Raw genomic sequence first — 18,585 nt, forward strand, 5'->3', positions numbered from 1 at the left:
GATACTTCGTCTTCTCTCTGTGTTTTTCGTTTTTGTGTTTTTTGCTTTCTACTATCTTCTTCACTTTCCTATAGCTCGTATTGTCACAAGCTCACGTCAACCTACCTCCAGTCTTCACCCACCGCCGCCCCCCCCCCCCCCCACCCCCCCGTAAATCTCAGCTGGAGTAGAGTCAGTAGTATCAGGTGCTTTGCATTTATTAGACATTTATTAAGCACCTGCTAAGTGCCAGCCACTATGAAAAGCAGCATAAACCTAGGAAATCAACCTTCCAAGAGTATAGGAGGCCCAGGAGCCTGGCTCCTCCTCTGGCTTCCTCCTCTCCTGGTGTGTCTTCCTTTAGAGGGCTGTCATACTATAGGCTCTCCTAGACCATCCCTAGTCAGATTCCTTTGGGTTTCCAGTCCCCCAGAGACACCTCAGTCATTGTGCTTTTGGCTTCCACAATCTTAAGAGTTTCCCCTTCAGAGTGCTTTAGGCTTAAGATGGCTGAAGAAACTGAGAAAGCCTAGACCAGTGCCCCTGGTGGCTTATCTCTTTTGTGTTGCCTTCCCTTTTAAACCAGGTAGCTTTGAGAGCTTGAAAGTCCTGGAGGGCTACCAAGTAACAGTGTCTGCTGGAGTGGTTCGAGCAGCAGCAATCTCATACCATGTGAAATGGCCAGTTAGTGGAATTGCTAATCTCTTCTATGCCTTCATATTCTGACTGATTAAAAAATAGAAAAGTTGATCTGTGGAACAGATCAGATATATGAGATCCAGAAGCAATTAGACATAGCAGCACAGTAATAACAATAATAATGATTGCTAGAATTTCTATAGCACTTTAAGGTTTGTGAAGTGTTTTACAAATATTATCTCATTTGATTCTCACAACAATCCTGTTAGGTAGATACTGTTATCCCTATTTAACAGATGAGGAAACTGAGGAAACTGTGTGACATTAAGTGACTTGCCCAAGAACACCCAGCTAGTGTCTTGAACTCAGGTCTTCCTCAGTCCAAATCCAGCCAGTTTAACCACTGTTATCTCCATCAACCCAATGACTCCAACACATTGGTTTTGAGTTTTGAGCTGATTCCTGGTTTCTGGTTCAATTTTTATTAGTGCCGGATGAAAGAAATTTTGTTTTATTCTGTTGTGCAGAAAAATTAGCAAGCGAGACCCGGTCATGATTTAATGTGGATTTTAATTGAGCTCATGACTGTCCAGAGTGTCGATTCAAATCAGACAGCCCCAAGCAGGGGTAGAGCCAGAATATTTAAAGACAAAAACCACTAAGTAATGGCCAGATCTATACTAAACCAGGAAGTTAAAGAAGCAGAGAATGCAATTGTTTAATACTCAGTTTAAGACCTTATATGGAATATGGTTAGATTTCAATTCCCCAGAACAGGGCCTGTAACAATGCCTTGGGAGATTTCCAAGAGATATGCTGGGGACTCAGACTTTCCATCTGTGGAGGGAGCACAAGATGGAAGGTAAATTGAAATAGGGTACAACAATTCACTTCTCTTGATTCTCTATGTTTCACCTATTTGCTGATGTGTTCCCTCTCTTTAGATAACTCACATTTTTCTACCCTTTAGAAAATTTCCCTCTTTGCTACTACAGAATTTCATTTGTCAGAGCTTCATTTTCTTTTTTTTTGCTTTTTGGAGGGCAGTTGGGGTTAAGTGACTTACCTAAAGTCACATAGCTAGTAAGTGTTTCAAGTGTCTGAGGCCAAATTTGAAATCAGGTCCTCCTGACTCCAGGGCCAGTGCTCTATTCACTGCACCACCTAGCTGCCCCAAGAGCTTCATTCTTTTTTTTTTTTTTTAAGCATTTGGGGTTAAGTAACTTGCTCAAGGTTACACGGCCAGTTATTTTTTGTGTGGCTGCCAAGTATCTGAGGCTGGAACCAATCCCGGGTCTCCCAACGCTGGGCCGGTGCTCTTACTCACTGCGACACCTGGCCACCCTGAGCTTCATTCTTTATATGACTTTTTTTAAGCTACTTATTATTTCAGACATTACTACATTTCCATTTAGACAAGTATCTTTTGCTTGAGTTCTCTGTATTAATTACTATTTCAATTGCATTGTGGCTTGTAAATGATGTTGAATATTTCTGTCCTTTATATTGATTTATAATTTTTGTATATGCTAGCACATGACTTATCTTTGTAAAAGTATCAGGTGATGTTGAGAAATACCCTCATTATTTAATGCTCTCAATCTGAGGACACTGTCTTTAACTACTTGATAATTCTCCATTTTCCCTTTTCACTTTGATTCACTCAGATTTTAGAGAGAAATATTAAAGTTTCCTTTCATCATTGCATTACTATCTTTTTGCAATCAATTAGCTTCCCCTTTTTGAATTTAGATTATATACTATTTGATGGCTTATATGTTTGTGGTGGTTTGATTTAATTGTCTCTAGTATCTTTATGTTTCTCTGTTTGTTACTCTGTTTATCTCTCTTGACATTTTGAATTTTTACTTTTACTTTCAAATTTTTGTTGCTACCTGCCTAATGAATACCTGCTTAGTTGCCACCTCAGAAGGAAGTTGGCAACCAGCATTGTTCATCTTTTCTGACCCTTTCCAGTTGATAGGCTTATTTGATAGCACCTAAGAATCTACTTTGTCATTCTTGGAGGAAAAGTAGTTGCTTCCTCTTCAGAAGTACACTCTGTCCTCTTCTGATAGATTTATTAGTCAAGGATTCAGTGGTCTTTAGTTTTCCTTTTCCCTCTGTGTGACATGCTTCTATTTTTCAGTCTCTTGACACAAGTCAGGAGTACTCTCTCCCTTTTAATATGCTTTTTCTTCTAGGTGTTCACATTGAAGCATTAACAAGATATTGGGTTGTTGTGTTTTAAAGGAACATGTTTCTTGAACCTTCTCTTCTAGAAATATAAGACTATACATAAGCATAGATAGCAGTCATTTAGCTGTGGCAGAAATATGAACATAGCCTAAGTCCCTGCAGAATTGTGCCTGCTCTCCTTTATACTGACTTGAAGTGAACTCCTTAGTCCTTGCCTTTTCTTGATAACAGCTTTCCTGTCGAACTATTGTGGCAAATAGGACATAAAAGGAAAATGACAAATGTTGTAAGGGATGTGGGAAAATTGGGACACGAATTGTTGGTGGATTTGTGAACTGGTCCAACCTTGCTGGAGAGCAATTTGGAATTATTCCCAAAGGGCAATCAAACTGTGCATAGCCTTTGGTCCAGTAATGATGAACTTTAGGGGTTCTGGGAATCCCAAAATGTCAGGATACAGGGCAGTGTCACCTGGAATGAATTCATGAACTCATTTAGTTAAGTGGCAAAGTTTATTCTGATGCTTATAGAAATGGGCAAAGTTCTTAGGGAAACTTCAAACTGACTGGAATTATGCTAAAGCTTATATAGAAAAAGGGATGAGGGAAAGGACTAAATGGGAAAATTCAGGGAGTCAACAGAGATAGTTCTGTTGATACCAGATATTGGATGAAAAAGAACAAGATAGTTCTGATCCAGGTGCCAGTGTGCTTAGGCAGGCACTCTGTGCCTGCATTGATAGCTTTTACTGTCCTCAGGTCCTCCTTGCTGTTATTTTCTGAATTCTGCCTCAGGGCAATCTCAGGGACTCCTCTCCTCCTCTAAGCCACAATTACATCCTCCGGTGGTGCTGTGCTGAAAATATCCTTACTCTCTGAAGTACCACACTCACACTCATCAGGCACCTGTTTGTTCCTAAGCCCACAGCCACAGCCTGGGATTGTATCTGGTCGGCACTCCTAGACCTGGTTTCTGGAAACAGTGTGTATATGTGTGTATGTTGTCCTTCAGTCTTTCCCCACTCAGTCTTTTGCTGTTCCTTAGATAAAAGTTTGTATCTGAAAGAAATCCCAGGAGGAAAACTTACAGAAATATCATGACTGAGTTTCAAAGCTCCCAGGTTAAGAAGAAGATATTGGAAACAAGAAAAAAAATTAATTTAAATATTGAGGAGCTACAGTAAAGATTACACAAGATCTAGCAGCTACTGAGTTGAGAGACCATAGGTCTTGCAATACTCTATTTTGTAGAGTAAAAGAACTGGGGTTCTGATGGTCAACATTTTGAATGCAGTCCAGACTGACCTGGTCTGTAACCTGGGAATGGCTGGAGCTAAAGGCCAGAGGCAGGTGTGATAAGAATCAAGCATGGTTTAATTAGTTTCAGAGTGAGGGAAACATTTGCAAGTGGAAGCCCTCCTGAGTAAGAGAGCTTAACATGTTAGGGTACAGGCCGTGCTTATATGCACACTGGGCTGGACTATGACATAATCATTTTTGGGTCTTGAGTTACTGTTCCCCCAGGTCCTGTAGGAACAGTATTGTCCCAAGTCTTGGGGGTTGTGATTATTCTATGGTGTATAGAACCAGAGCTCTGTGACAGGAACTGGGGTACAGTACAAGGAACAGGGATTATGAATATGTCTGAGATATGATGATGATTCTCAGGTCCCTGGGAAATAGGGGAAATGAATACTTGGTGCAATATGCTTTGACAGAGGGTAAGATCATCCAGAGTGCAAAGGATATTATTAGGCCACATTCAGGGTACAACCTGCCTGCTGGACCTTAGCTCTGAAAAACACAGTTTCCAAAATATTTTGACATGACCAAGGATAATTTACCCAGATAAATTAAGTATAATCCTGAATGGAAAGAAGGACATTTAATGAACTGAAAGACTTTCAGGTACTTGTGACAAAAACAGCAGAACTTATGGGGAAATTTAACATATAACATCCAGGAGAAATATAAGTTAAACATTAAGGATCAATCATTAGGGACTTAATAAGGTCAAGTTGTTTACTTCTTATATATGAAAATATTAGTTCTTTTATGTCTCATTTTTATTTGGATGGTTTGAAAGAAAGACTTGGGTTGAGCTGAGGTATGATGGGGTGATTCTAAAAAAAATAAAACTGTGTAGGGAGAGATAAAAAGGAACAATTATCTCATACAAATGAGGAAAAAAAGGAAAACAGACAGAAGAAGCTAGTAGGGGAGAGGGTGGGTAGTGTTGAAACCTTACTCTCATCAGGGAGTTAAAGATGGAACAACATATATATCGAGAAGGATATAAAAGTCTTCTAAATTTGGAAAGAAATAAGAGGGCAAGGAGATAGAATGGGGGAAAGGATAAGGGAGGGACTCTTGGAGGGGTGGGTAGGTTGAGGAATAGGATGGCAACTTAGTGGGTAGAAGTAGAGGAGGAGGGAGTATAGGAATAGGGTGAGAAGGGCAGTGAGGAAAAATAGGAAGGAGGAAAATAGGAAACAAGTAACTTTATAGCTTAGAATGTGAATGGGATGAATTTACCCATAAAATGGAAACTGAAAACAAATTAAAAATTTGAATTCAACAATATGGTGCTTTCAGAAAATGCTGCAACAATGAGACACACACACAAACACAAAATAAAGGTCAGGAGTAGAATTTATTATGTAAAAAAAAAAGCAGGGGGAGTAATCTTGATCTTAGACAAAGTTAAAGCTAAAATAGATTTAATCAAAAGAGAAAAATTGGGAAACTATACTGTGTCAGCCATATTATTCAATATTGTTTTAGACCATTTAAAATAACTAGACAGGGGCGGCTAGGTAGCATAGTGAGTAAGAGCACCGGCTCCAGTGTTGGGATGACCTGGGGATCGAATCCGGGCTCAGACACTTAGCACCCACCCAGAAACACCTGCCATGTAACCTTGAGCAAGTTACTTAACCCCAATTGCTTTAAAAATAAATAAATAAATAACTAGACAGTATAAAATACTTGGGTATACCTGCCAAAATAGACACAGGAACAATGTGAACATGAACATAAAACACTTTTTATACAAATAAAGTCAGATCTAAAGAACTGAAGAAATATATATTGTTCATGGGTAGGTAAAGCCAGTATAAATTTTTTAAAATGACAATTTAACCTACCTAGTCTATTTATGTAATGCCATCTCAATTAAATGATTAAAAAATTATCTTACTGAGTTAGAAAAAATAATAACAAAGTTCATTTGAAAGAACAAAAGGTCAGGAACTTCAAAGAAGCCAGGAGAAAAAAGATGTAAAGGAAGCAGATTCAATAGTATCAGACCTTAAACTATATTATAAGGTGAGAGCATTGTTAAAGTATGGAATGGATAACTTTGATTATTTTTTTCTACAAGAAGACTTTAATAAAACATAAAAGAAAATATCAAGTGAAATGACATATTTCCATCTGCATTCCGACAGTGTAAGTTTTTTCTCTGGGGGTGGATAGGATGCTTCATCATGAGTCCTTCAGGATTGTTCTGGATCATAGTATTACTGAGAAGAGCTACGCCTTTCTCAGTTCACTATCACTCTGCTTCTTCATTTCTTTTAGCAAAATAATATCCCATTCCAATCATACAATACAGCTTGTTTAGCCATTGCCCAATTGATTGACATCCCTTTGATTTCCAATTCTTTGCCACCACAAAAAGAGCTGCTATAAATATTTTTGTAAAAATAGGTTCTTTCCCCTTTTCGTCTGTCTTTGAGATAAAAACCTTAAGTGGTGTTGCTGGATCTAAGGGAATGCACAGTTTTATAGCCATTTGGGCATAGCCCCAAATTGCTCTCCAGAAGTGTTGAATCAGTTCACAAATCCTCCAATAATGTGTTAATGTCCCAGGTTTCCCACATCCCCTCCAACATTAATCATTTTCCTTTTGTGTCATATCAACCAATCTGGTAAGTGTAACATTGTACCTGCAAATTATTTAATTTGAATTTTTTTTTGCCTTTTTTTGGAGGGCAATTAGGAACTTGCCCAAGGTTACACAGCTAGTTTTTTTTTGTGCGGATGTTAAGTGTCTGAGGCTGGAACTATGATCAAAGTAAGAACCTAGAAGTCATCCTCCAGGAATTTCTCAAAGAAAACTGCCCTGATGTTTTAGAACCAGAGGGCAAAATCGAGGTTGAAAGAATCCACTGATCACCTCCTGAAAAAGATCCCCAAAAGAAAACTCCTAGGAATATTATAGCCAGGTTCTGGAATTCCCAGATTAAGGAGAGAATATTACAAGCAGCCAGGAAGAAACAATTTGAATATTGTGGAAACACAATCAGGATAACCCAGCATCTGTCAGCTTCTACACTGAGGGATCGAAGGGCTTGGAATATGATATTCTAGAGGTCAAAGGAACTGGGATTAAAACCAAGAGTCACCTACCCAGCAAAACTGAGTATCACGTTTCAGGGGAAAATATGGTCATTCAGTGGAATAGAGGACTTTCAAACATTCTTGTTGAAAAAACCAGAGTTGAATAGAAAATTTGACATTCAGATACAAGAAGCAAGAAATGCATGAGAAGGTAAACAGGGAAAAGAAATCATAAGGAACTTATGAAAGTTGAACTATTAACATTTCTAAATGGAAAAACAATAATTGTAACTTATGAAACATTTCTCAGTAGTTGAAGGGAATAGAAATATATATATGTCTATATATGAGGGTGTATGAGCATATGAATACATATGTGAATGTGTGTATATATGTTTATAGGTATACATAGATAGAGGCACATGACCAATTTAACAGGAAGAGATGATACTTAGAAGGTGAAATTAAGAAGTGAAAGAGAGATATAATGAGAGGAGATGGGGAGAGACAGAATGGGGTAAACTATCTCATATAGAAGAGGCAAGGGAAAATGGTTACAATGGAGGGGAAGAACAGGAAGGCAAAAGGGAATGGGTCAACCTTATTCCCATTGAATTTGGCTTGAGGAGGGAATGAAATGCACACTAAATAGGGTATCTCACCCTCCAGGAGAGTAGGGAGGGGAAGGGCATGAGAGGGGGGGATGATGGAAGGGAGGGCAGGCTGGGGGGGAGGGAAGTTGGAAGCACCCACTTTTGAAAAGGGACGGGATCAAAGTAGAGAATAGAACAAGTGGGAGGTGGGATAGGAAGGAGGGAAATATAGTCAGTCTTTTACAATATATCTACTATGTTATTGTTTTGCATTAGCCACGCATGTACAACCTATACTGAACTGTTTATCTTCCCAGTAAGGGTGGGTGACAAGGGGGGAAGGGAATTAATCTGGAATTCAAAGTTTTAAAGTCAAATATTCAAATATACATATATGTATATATATATATATATATACTATTATTAATTCTATTTTACATGTAATTGGGAAATAAGATATGCAGGCACTGGGGCATAGAGATCCACTGGAAAAGTTGAAAGGGGTATGGGAGAAAATATGGGAAAGAGCAGATTGGAGGAGGGAGTCCTGTGGGCCTGCTATTTTGGGGCGGTGGGTAGGGGAAAAACGGGGAGAAAATTTGTAACTCAAAATCTGGTGGAAATATATGATGTAAATCAGAAGTTAATAAACCATTTGAAAAATTAAAAAAAATAAAAAACAACAAAAAAACATTAAAAAAAGAAATAATAAAACAAAATATAAAGAATGAAAAAACAGAAGGGAAAGTGAAACATCTCATAAGAAAAGCAAGTGATCTGGAGAACAGATCAAGAAGAGAGAACATAAGAATAATTAGACTACCTGAAAGTTATGATCAAATCTCATTGCGAATGAGTTAAAGAGGGAACAATACATATATATATATATATATATATACATATATGTATATATATATATAGAATGGTAGAAAAGTCTTCTAAATTCAGAAAGACATAAAAGGCTAATGGGATAGGGAAGAGGAAGGGATTTTTAGAGGGAAGAGTGTAAAGGGATAGACTAAGTGGGGGTAGAGAAAGCAGTCTAGATCAATGAGAGGAGAGAAGATAAGGGAGAAATCTTTGGAGGGTAGTAGGTTAAGTAATAGGTAGGCAAGGTAGTAGGTAGAAGTAGAGAAGAAAGGAGGGATAGGAAATAGGAGATACACACAAATAAAATAATGATCAGGAGTAAAATTTATTAGGAAAAAAACAGGGGTAGTAATCATGATCTTAGACCAAGTTAAAGCTAAAACAGATTTAATTAAAAGACAAAAATAGGGAAACTATACTATGTGTCAGCCATATTAATCAATACTGTTTAAGACTACCTAAAAGAACTAGGTAGTATAAGGTTGGAACATTGCTGTGGTGTAGGAAATGATGTGTTGGTGGACTTAGAAAAATATGGAAAGGCTTGGACTTGAAGGAAGATGTTATCCACCCTCAGTGAAACAAAGGACAAACAAGGATAGTGTGGTCTTACATAGATGCATATGAATGTATGTGTTTATATGTGATTATGATTATAGATATCTGAGTATATGTATGTGAGTGTATAGGTATACATGTGTATATATGTACATGTGTTTGTATATGTCTGTGTGTATATATACATATACATACACCCAGACATATCTATATCTATCCAACTGCACTTAGTTGTAGCCTTCTTGGGGGAGGGGAAAGAAAGGGGGAAAAATAGAGTAAAAAGTGCACAACAGAGAGCAAAAGAAAACTTACAAGGAAGCAAAGATAAGATGGACAGTTCTGAACACAATACATAGTATTTATTATGTAGACTTTCTTGAAATGCAAACTTATTGCTCTATATTTTGAATCCTCTCTTACATTCTGCTGTGCACATGGCAATGTTTTTTTCTATTCTTATTTTGTATTTAAGTTTTACTATTTAATTTTATAATATTATTTTTTCTTTTACTATTGTGTATTTAAGTTTTAGAAATAAAAGTTAAAAAAAAACAAAATAGCATTTATTAAAGAGCTAAGAGGTTGGCTTGCTGGAGGGAGAGATTCATAAAAGGAAATATACACTAGAGGGAACCCAAACTCAAAAAAAATGACTTTAGCAATTCTCAATTCCAGGTCACATGGAAATTATGAGAAATTCCTTCTCAAGTTCCTTGAGAGAGCACAAGCTAGAAAATCATGCCGCTTGAACTTTAGTCCTTAGGCAGTATAGTCCCTAGTAGTTTCTTTTCATGATGGATCTTCCATGCTGGTTTCCTCAATATTGAGGAGACCAGAGACATTAGAATGTTTAAAGTATTCAGTTTGGGCAAAAAAGTATGGAGCCACCCCATCAGAAAGCCAGCATTGTGATATGTAGCAGTCCTAGCAACTCACAATTACTGAGTAACAGGGGTAGGACAGACACTACTCCTGACTTTAATCTTCCCAAAGTATTTTTATTATTACCTTCTCTGCTTCTCCTGGTAACTAGATATTGACACTTACCCTGGATGAGAACTCAGAGAATTTTTCTTTGGGTTGCTCCCACAGGATTTAATATTGGTCTGGCTCCCTAAACCAAAGAGATAAATGCAGATTCTATTCCTTAACAGAGGGGAAAAAATTGCTACAATTTCATTCACTCACTTACAAACATGTCCAGTCAAGCAAAATGAATTTCTTCATTGGTTGTGCTGCCCCCTCTCCCTAGCCCACCCCTCCCTTTTTTGGTCTCATTTTATAGGCCAGGAACATGTAAACTTTCATTGCTTTCAAAGCAGTCTGATCCCAGGAAAAATATGATTACTTCCCCCTTGGTTCAGGTTCTGCCAGTTTTACACTTCGATTTGGGTCTGAATTTAGACTGCTATTGGATTCAGCCCCTCTCAGCCAGCTGGGAAACTGTACTGTTTCAGACTGACAGAACTGTAGGCTCTCCTTTGGATTCCTGCCCTGTTCACTCCTCTGTGGACTGGGCTAGATGCTGGAACTGAGTCCTCATTCTTCTGGGTTTTGAACCACACTGCTGCTGTATGTTTTGGAACATCTTCCTTTCTCTATCTACCACCCAGGACCATCCTACCTGAGAACGCTACCTCTGGGTTCAGGTCCCTTCTGTCCTGGATCTATATTCCAGAACTGGGGAGTAGACAGCCAAGCTTCCAACAGACACCTGTCTCCATTGTGGTGCCCTTGTACCAATCTAGAGTCTCTTCTTGCCCTCGTTCACAGCCACTTCCTGGGCACTAACTGTAGTGTCCTCCTGGTCTGATCCCTTTCCCAGTGTCCATAGACCTCTTTGTCTATCTCCGTATGCCAACATGGCCTGAACAAATGCCCTACTGGGACCTTTTTGGATTTCTTCATCAAGTTTCAATTTGGCATACTTTCTAGATGTTTAGAGGAGGTTTTTTGGGGGGTTGGAGTTGGAGGAACTTGCTATAATACTGTTATTCTACCATTTTGGATTACACACACACACACACACACACACACACACTACATAAATGTATATGTGTATTTATCCACCTAATCTAATCGTAATTCTAGGGCTGAGCCAATACCCTACCTTAACTATATTATGGCCAGGTATCAAACATGTGCCCATACCTATGCAGTTGCCCAGGCCTCATCAAAAAGCATTTATTGTGCCTTCTATCAATCCAAAGGGGATTTTGAATTGACTAACAGTGGCAATTCCAGTGACATCCATTCACAAGTTTTCCTGACCATGGGCCCCAAGTGATATCTTCTTTAGGCCCTAGGTACCTCTGGAAGATTTTGCAGCACAATAACCAGTCACGTGAATAGCCATTCTGAATTCCCACCAGTTTGTGGGTACAGGACTTTAGTGATACATAAAAGCCTTTTTCAAAAGGGAACTAAAATTTAGCCTTCAAAAAGACTTTCCTGAAATGTTCAAAACCAGACTTTTTCTCAGGTGTCTAATATAATTGGCGAGTACCATTGTGGGAACAAATTCAGTATGATTTCAGTGCTACATTAACACTCTGATGGCCAAGACATGCCAACAAATATCCACCCACAGTTATGTACATTCCCTAAACTAATCAAAAGTCAATGATTATATGTCTATCCATCCAAAGGATGCAGTTATACAAGAAATTCCAATTTGGAAGGAAACTAAAGTTTGACCCAGGTAGAAGTACCATGGTCCAGTCCTCACAAAAAGGCCTTCCCACAAAGATCAAGTCTATTTTCATTCCAAAAATGAATGAACTTTCCCACTAATGGAAAAATGAACCATTTCCCACTAGCTATACTGCTTTGGGCCTTCTTTGGAATTCTCCAACATGCCCTTGCATTGGCTACTTTCCACCTTTTGCCTCTTGGTCCTCAGCTTCCTTTTGCTTGTTGTTGTAAGCAAAGGTGCTTGTAAGTACCTTGAGGGCAGGGACTATCTTTGATTTTATTTGTATCCCCAGTGCTTAGTACATTAGTAGTATTTAGTACATAAGTAGTACTTTGCACTTAGTAGGTGTTTAATAAATGTTTATTGACTATCATTGAGGGAATAAGTTCAGCCTGATTACAGGCCCATGGAACAAAGCCAGGGTTAGAATTAACATTTTTTGATTGTGAAAAACCTTCCAAGAGATCATCCTGATTTTGAGGACCATTGACAAGATTCAGGATCAAATGAATGAGAGTCACAAAAAAGAGTAAGTATTCATTTACCAGGAGAGTGGTGAGCAAGACTAGGAAAGGATGTAATGGAGTTATTTGGGATGATTGGAAATCAAATTTCCTACCATTTGGAAAAATCTTCTGTTTTTCTCTCCATTTATCTCTTGAAAGTGAGAAAACAAATATTTTTCTTTGAGAAAATACAATGTTAACAAAGAACTTCAAAGTTATTGCTGTCCCACAAGTGGTAGTAAAATAACAAAATGTATTTACATTTTAGCATTTACCTAGCTTGAAAGATTTTCTATTAAAATTACTTTACATTGTCAGTGTGAATCTCAGTATATTCATGTAGTGTGAGAGTTCTTCACTTTGGAACAGCCTTGTTGTAATTGGAAAAATCAGGGAAGCTAGCCCTTTGCTGTCTTTATCTCTATCGCTCCCCACGTTTATGATGGTCTATTCTATAGAAGAAAACTTATAAACTCATTTACATGGAGGAGTATATGACTGATATTATTGGTACTTTACCTGTAGCATTTTAGCAGAAATTGAGGCCTTAAGCTAAAAGAATGAATTTCCTATAGGTAAAAAATTAAAAGACCAGGTCATGATTTTAGGTGGCACTTTTCTTAGTCTCAAAGCTGTCTTTTCTCAGTCTGCTATCACAAATTACTCCAGATTAATTCTTTCTCATTTTGTTTGATTTTATAAAATCACGTCAATCGTGACTACCCAAACCCCAAACTATATCATTTTATTTTTAGTTCAAATTTAATGAAATACATTTCATTTTTGAGATTATTTGTGAAGAATTTTATGACACTTCTTTGGACAGCTGAAAAACAATTGGATTATTGCAAAACTAGGTGTGAGAATCATGAGGCTAGACCTCTTCAAAACTCAAGGTGCCCTCAGAAAGGAGTCACACAGACTACACTAACCTATTGACTGAGTTCTTTCCCTTCCCTATATGCTCATCTGAAAGTGCTCTCACCAAAAGGAGCTCAAGGATATTAAGCACTAGTTATTCTAATCGTTTTTTTAATTTTTAAAAAATATTTTGGTCTTTATTAATTTGTTTGTTTACTTTTAGTTTACAAGATTCAATTTCACAGTTCCTTGAGTTTCAAATTTTCTCTCCTTCCCTTCACCCCCTCATGATGGCATGCAATTAAGTATAGGATCTGCAAATACTTTCACATTAGACATTAGTCAGGTTATAAAAACGAATTGTATCAGATGGAATGAAAAATTGGAAAGAGGAAACAAAATCAAAAAAGAAAAAGAAAAAGATCCAGTAGTTTGCTTCAATCTGGATTCAAACTCAGTTCTTTCCAGTTCTTTCTCTGGATGTAGACATCTCTCTTCATCATGAGTCTTTTGGGATTGACTTATAACACTGCATTGCTGAGAAGAGTACAGTCTATCAAAATTGGTCATCACACATATGTTGTGTCTGTAATTGTGTACAAATTTCTCCTGGCTCTACTTCTCTCACTCGGCATCAGTTCGTATAAACCTCTCCAGGTAAATATGAAGTCCATCTGCTCCTCGTTTCTTATAGCACAATAGTATTCTATTACATGCATATACTACAACTTGTTTAGTCATTCCCCAATTGATGGGCACCCCCTTAATTTCTAGTTCTTTGCCACCACCAAAAGAGCTGCTATAAATATATTTTTACATATGGGTCTTCCTCCCACTTCTATGATCTCTTTGGGATACAACCCTAGAAGTGGTATTACTGAGTCAAAGAGTATGAAATTAATAATAGCCCTTTGGGCATGATTCCAGATTGCTCTCCAGAAAGTTTGAATCAGTTCACAACTCCACCAGCAATGCATTAGTGTTCCAATTTGCCCACATCCTCTCCAGCATTTGTCATTTTCCTGTTTTGTCATCTTAGCCAATCTGACTGGTGAGATGTGGTACCTCAGAGTTGTTTTGATGTGCATTTCTCTAATCAATAGTGATTTAGAGCGTTTTTTCATATGCTTATAGATATTTTTAATTTCTTCCTCTGAGAACTGCCTGTTCATATCCTTTGACCATTTATCAATTGGGGAATGACTTGTATTCTTATAGATGACTCAATTTTCTGTATATTTTAGAAATGAGTCCTTTATCAGAGACATAAGTTGTAAAAATTCTTTCCCAATTTCCCACTTCCCTCTCAATCTTGGTTACATTGGCTTTGTTTGTACAGAAGCTTTTCAATTTAATGTAATAAAAATTATCCGTTTTGCATTTTATAATGCTCTCTAATTCTTGTTTGGTCATAAAGTCTTCCCCTCTTCACAGATCTGACAGGTAAACTATTCCTTGCTTTCAGAGATTGCTTACAGTATCAACCTTTATACTTAGATCATGCACCCATTTAGACTTGATTTTGGCATATGGTGTTAGATAATGGTGTATGCCCAGTTTCTGCCCTACTATATTTCAGTTATCCCAGAAGTTTTTGTCAAGTAGTGATTTCTCCCCAAAACTGGGTTATTTGGGTTTATCAAACAATAGATTGCTATAGCCATTGACTGCTGAGTCTCATGTGCCCAATCTATTCCACTGATCCACTCCTCTATTCCTCAGCCAGTACCAAGTAGTTTTGATGACTGCTGCTTTATAATACAGATTAAAATCTGGTATAGCTAGTCTACCTTCCCTATCATTTCTTTTCTTTAATTCCCTTGATATTCTGGACCGTTTATTCTTCCAAATGAATTTTATTACTATTTTTTTCTAGCTCTATAAAGTAGTTTTTTGGTAAATTGATTGGTATGGCACTAAATATATAGTTTAATTTAGGTAAAATTGTCATTTTTATTATATCAGCTCATCCCAGCCATGAGCAATTGATATTTTTCCAATTAGTTAGATCTGACTTTATTTGTGTGAAAAGTGTTTTGTACTTGTGATCATATAGGTCCTGGGTTTGTTTTGGGACATAGATTTCCAGATATTTTATGATGTCTACAGTAATTTTAAATTTCTCTTTCTATCTCTTGCTGTTGAATTTCATTAGAAATATACAGGAATCAACAGGCAGGCCGGGAAGGCAAGGCCGGCAGAGCAGGCCCAGAAGGGGCCTGATCAACTTGGAGGGCAAATCTTCCCACCCACCACAAGGGCCACTACCAGGCCTATCACCAAAGGGCTGGGACTGGAAAGAGTAAGGTAAGAAGCAAATACAGGGGTCCCTGTCCTGGACAGCAAACATTCCTGGGGATACCACTTCATAGCCCAGAAATTTTTAAAAAAGCCCGTTTCAGGACCTCCAAAGACCAGGATGACAGAGTGAACCTCACTTGCTCCAAATCCCCCCCTGACCCTGAAAACATAATAACTCTTGCCCCAGGGCAAAACCCTCTACAGTAAAGGTTTGGCATCCTAGAGGAAGGGCGTGGCTAGGACCCTGCCTCAAAATGGGTAGAAAGCAGACTACAAACACAAAGACTCTGGAGTCCTACTATTCTCAGAGGGAGGAACCAAACTCAGAGGGAGACAATGTGAACTCCACACCCACAGCTGAAACTTCAACAGGGAATGGGTCCCAAGCACAGAAGGCTCTCCTAGATGAGATCAAAAGGAACTTTGAAAACAAAATGAGAGAGATAGAAGATAAAATGAATAATTCTCTCAAAACCAAAATAGCAGAATTAGAAAAACATTATAATGAGGAAAACATCTCTCTAAAAAGAAAAGTGTATGATATGGAAAAGGAACTCCAAAAATTAACCAAGGAAAATGATTTGCTAAAAATTAGAATCAACCAAATGGAAACAAATAACTCTATGAGGAACCAAGAATTAGTCAAGCAAAACAACAAGAATGAAAAATTAGAAAAAGAGGTAAAATACCTCAAAGAAAAAATAACTGACCTGGAAAAGAGATCCAGGAGAGACAATCTGAGAATCATAGGCCTACCAGAAAATCATGATGAAAAAATGAGCCTGGACAACATTCTCCAAGAGCCCATTAAGCAAAACTGCCCTGAGATACTAGAACCTTAGGGTAAAATGTAAATCGAGAGAATCCACCGGAAACCTGCTGAAAGAGATCCCAAACTGAAAAGTCCTCGAAATGTTGTGGCCAAATCCCAGAACTACCAGATAAAAGAGAAAATACTTCAAGCGGCCAGAATGAAACAATTCAAATATGTACGATCCACAGTGAGGATTGTACAGGATTTGGCAGCCTCTACACTGAAAGATCAGAGGCAGTGGAATATAATTTTCCAGAAGGCAAAAGAGCTCGGGTTACAACCAAGGATCACATACCCAGTGAGATTGAGCATATTCTTCCAGGCAAAGAGATGGTCATTCAACGATATAACAGAGTTCCAGACCTTCTTGATAAAAAAGCCAGAACTCAATGGAAAATTCAACCTCCCATTACAAGATGCAACAGTGACTTAGAAAGGTAAACAAGGAAAACACACACACACACCCTGCTATTTGATAAGAGCAAACTGGTTATAGACAAGTAGAGGGTATGAATATAAAATACACAGAATGATGATTTAAAAAAATCTTATTAAGGGCTACAAAGGGACTGCAATGGAAGAAAGGGAATGAATAAAGTGGAAAAGTGTAAATTATGCCACACATAGAGGCATAAAACTGTATAGCAGAAGAAAAGAATGGAGGGAGATGGGAATCATATGAGCTTTTCCTTCATTGGTTCTGGTACAAGGAGGGAATAATAACCAGTTAAGCATAGGTTTCTATGGAGAAGAATCACAAAAAGTATCATTTTAGAGGTAAAGAGGGGAGGGAGAGGAGCTTCATATGAGATTTGTTCCTGTCACTCTTGGTACAAAGAAGAAATAACATACTTCATTAAGTAGAAAAATATCCTACAGGCAGTAGGAGGGGAAAGGGCTATGAAAGGGGAGTGGGAGCGGTTTGTAGGGAAGGAAGAAGTAAAGGGAAAGGGGAGGAAAAGGGAGGGGGGCTGATAAGGGAATACTGAGGGAGGTGGTGGTCAAAAGGAAAACTATTAAGGTGGGGGGAAATATGAACATTAACAGGGGCTGGAATAGGCTGGAGGGAAAGAAACAGATAACAATCCTAACTGTAAATGTGAATGGAGTGAACTCTCCCATAAAACAGAGATGGGTAGCAGAAAGGATTAGAAATCATAATCCTACAATATGCTGTTTACAAGAAACACATCTGAAACAGAGGGATACACACAGGGTAAAGGTAAAAGGCTGGAGTAAAATATATCATGCCTCAGCTAAAGTAAAAAAAGCAGGGGTAGCAATCCTTATCTCGGATAAAGCAAAAGCAAAAATTGACCTAATTAAAAGAGATAAGGAAGGAAACTATATCCTGTCAAAAGGCACCATTGAGAATGAAGCAATATCATTACTTAACATATATGCACCAAGTGGTGTAGCATCCAAATTCCTAGAGGAGAAGGTAAAGGAATTAGAGGAAGAAATAGATAGCAAAACTATACTAGTGGGAGACCTTAATCTCCTCCTCTCTGAACTTGATAAATCCAACCTCAAAATAAACAAGAAAGAAGTCAAGGAGGTGAACAAGATTTTAGAGAGGGTAGGTATGATAGATCTCTGGAGAAAACTGAATAGAGATAAAAAGGAATATACTTTCTTCTCAGCAGTTCATGGCACATACTCAAAAATTGACCACGTTCTAGGGCATAAAACCTCACAATTCTATGCAGTAAGGAAGAAATATTAAATACATCCTTCTCAGATCATGATGCAATAAAAATTATATGCAATAAAGGGCCAGAGAAAGACAGACTAAAAACTCATTGGAAATTAAACAATTTAATCCTAAAGAATGAGTGGGTCAAACGAGAAATTATAGAAACAATCAGTAATTTCATTCGAGAGAATGATAATAATGAGACAACATACCAAAATTTGTGGGATACATTAAAGGCAGTTCTTAGGGGAAGTTTTATATCCCTGAGTGCATACATGATTAAATTAGAGAAAAGGGAGCTCAACGAATTGGGCATGCAATTGAAACACCTAGAAAAAGAACAAATTCAAAATCCCCAATTAAATACTAAATTAGAAATATTGAAAACCAAAGGAGAGATTAATAAAATTGAAATTAAGAAAACTATTGAATTAATAAATAAAACCAAGAGCTGGTTTTATGAAAAAAAAACAACAAAATTGATAGACCTTTAGTCAATATGATAAAAAAAAAGAAAGAAGAAAACCAAAT

The sequence above is a fragment of the Petaurus breviceps genome, unplaced genomic scaffold (genome assembly GCF_028583685.1).
Source record: "Petaurus breviceps papuanus isolate PSGF00001 unplaced genomic scaffold, PetGlider_PUasm1.0 90574, whole genome shotgun sequence".
Classification (NCBI taxonomy): domain Eukaryota; kingdom Metazoa; phylum Chordata; class Mammalia; order Diprotodontia; family Petauridae; genus Petaurus; species Petaurus breviceps.